Source organism: Cyprinus carpio, unplaced genomic scaffold (assembly GCF_018340385.1).
Source record: "Cyprinus carpio isolate SPL01 unplaced genomic scaffold, ASM1834038v1 S000006477, whole genome shotgun sequence".
Classification (NCBI taxonomy): Eukaryota; Metazoa; Chordata; class Actinopteri; order Cypriniformes; family Cyprinidae; genus Cyprinus; species Cyprinus carpio.
The window spans coordinates 303,512-306,606 of record NW_024879152.1 but is presented as its reverse complement, the minus strand read 5'-3'; positions in this window follow the sequence as shown (position 1 = coordinate 306,606).

Sequence of the window (3,095 nt, the reverse complement as noted above, 5' to 3'; positions counted from 1 at the left end):
TATTATTTCAGTTATAGTTTTAATAATTTTGGTGCTCCAACATTGTTTTTCCCCCCAATTATTTTATTTTTATTTTTTAGTTAACATTGATTCAGTGTCAAACCAAAATAATAAATACTAATTAATCAATTAAAAATGATTTTAAAAAGTCTAATATCAGCCAGTAACCAATAATGCCTCAATGTATTGTACATCCCCTGTTTTCTAATGTTCATTACTTAGTGCCTTTTTGTCTTTTTCCTAGTAGTACCCTATCAGCAAAGCTCATGCAGCAGTGAACGAAGCTCCGGACCAATACACTGCTTTCGCTGCCGGGAGGTGTGCAAAGGAGAGGTGGTACGAGTGCAGCATGTGCACTTCCACATCAAATGCTTCACCTGCCAAGGTAAGAGTCTTTTATCCATATGCAATGCATTGCAAACTCTGTGACCTCTCAGAGTCATCTTTTAATTATGGGAAAAGCTTGCATACTGCCTTGGATTTGTGTCATATATACAATTTCCAATGGATTTCTTTCAGTAATGGCAATTCATTAAGAACTACAGCAGACCTCTCTGCCACTGACCTAATAGCAGTTTTACATGAGTGGTTAGAAGCAGTGGATTTCTGATTTAATGATGCTGGCTGTGCTCCTGGGGCTATCTGAAGTAGGGACCTGTTGCATAATGAGATCAACTGGCCTCACATTGTCAAGATGGTTGTTCAGTGATGCCCCATGGCATTGCCCTCAATTATCAGCGACATTAGTGACATCAAGAAATTAAAATGTAAAACGAATGTGAATATGATGGTACCAGGTACCGTCACCTTTAGATTATGTTAGATTAAAAATGTGGACGTGAAACCCTTGAGAGATAGTCTCATTTGTGGTTTAATGAGCTTTAAAAAAGGTTGTATTTGTGCTACTTTTCCCTGCTTAAACCCAAACTGCTGTAGCCACATGGTCCCTGCATTGCATTTAAGGGGTTGCTGTGGAAACCGTGTGGAGGGGCACCCTGCCCCTGGTTAGTGGTTATTCTCAGCTACACTATCAAACCGACAGCCAATAGCAGCCTCCCATAACAAACCCTGGGGCATAGTGGGGGGATGAGGGGGGGCTCATAGATGGAGACAGGGTGGGAGCAATTGAAAGAGAATGGCAGTTTCCCTCCCTCCATTATGACATCACGAGTTGTCTAGGAGCACATGAAGTTACTCAACAATAACAGTCCTTTTCCCCTTTGCTTCCTCTCTCTCAAATTTGCCCACTCTCCCAGCGCTGCCCTTATCTTCCATAAAAATTACCTCAAGCAATAATGTATTTCACCTCTAACTCAACCCCACCCCTTATCTCACGATTAGTGTTATATATTATTGTGTGTGTATTAACCGTGTGCTATGTGTGTAGGAAGTCCAAACGCTGCTTCAACAGCTTGAATCTCAAGCATTGTTGCCATTTCATTGTGGCATGGTGGTTTGTTTACAGTCTTGTGACTGATGGCTCAGATTCGTGCGTGCTGTGATTTAGTTTGGATTTGAGTGTGATGATGAGGTGTGGGGCTTTGAGGCCCAGTTAATTGGACAAAAAGGCAACATTTGTGGTGTTTCCCCAGGAATCCCAGCTCACTCAGCATGTACTGTTAGAGGTCAGATGGGCCACGTTGGAGTCACAGTTGCTGGTGTTCGTAAACATGTGACAGTCTGCTTTCAGCCCTTTTGTTGCTTGGGGTGACATTTCTGCAAAATCATATTACATTGGTTCTAGCTTGTTTCGCGACACTTTCAAAGTGAAATGTCTAGTGAAACGGGGCATGAACAAAGTCTTCCTGTAAGCGAACAAAGTCCTCCTGTAGTGAATCGATGTGTTTTTGTAAGAAAAATAACATATTTAAAACGCAGTAATCACTTGAATCTAGCTTGCGCTCACTGTTGTACAAGGAAGCAGTTCAGGGCGGATGACTTATGTAGGTCGGCTTTGCGCATGCTAGGGGTGTGACGGTTAGTATATAACCGTGAGACCGGCGGTTATAGTTGAACACCGTCATTAGAACTCTATAACCGCCAAAACCGTGTCATTAAAATATTTTTTACAAACATTTTTTATCAAAAAATTATTTTCATTTTTTAGATAGGATTATAAAATGCGCAATATATCGGGAGACATGGTTTTTACCACTTAATGAAGTTTTGTAAATCGTCAGACATGGTTTTTACCACTTCATTAAATTTTGCTTTGTAGAACACCCTTCTTAAAAACAAATTTCGTTTTGTACAAATTTTATCTTAATTTTAATAAATGTTTCATCAACCAATTGCATGTATTTTAATAAATAAAAAGCAAATATAGCAGACAATGATAATCGTGACATGGAAGCGCCAGCGCGTCGCGTTCACTTGCACTGCACTGTGAACTAGAGCGCATCTCATCGTAAATGAAACTCATCGTAGGCCTATGCCTCATACATTAGCATTAAATATCTTTGCTGCATCCTTTCTAGAACAGACAAGGGCTTTTTTTTTGCGGCTCGCATCAGCAAAGCATTGCATCGTCCATAGACCGCAAAACAATCAGCGGATGGCGGGCGGTTGCGGCTTTGAAATTTGCTCAAAAAACGTTGGCGCGGATGATGAGTTTTGTGATGTGGTTGCGGATGAAATAATACCCCATCTGCGTATCTCTATCGATAACAACATTTAACACTACACAAATATTAATTAAATTTTTTTAATTTAGGCGATTAATTTCCCATAGTGACATAGGACTGAGGTGCCGGATCCAATAAAAAATGTTCCGGATCCAACTTCGGAGGTGACGGAACATGTTCCGGCTCAAATTAAAACTTCGTGAAGAAAGGTAAAACCGATGCATCTCGTTGCGAAAAAAAAATGTTACATCGCCTATATGGGCACATTTCGGGTTTAAACCAGATGGCAACGGAAAACCAGAAAATCTTGATCAGCCTGTGTGCAGAATATGTGGAAAAACGGTATTTGTTACAAGTAGCCTACTGTTTTAAAAGGTTTTGTTTACTGTGTGTGATTTATTTAAAACAAAGCACGTTCATTGCAAAGTTTTTTTTTTTTTTTGTTAAGGATTTGTTCACTGTGTGTGATTC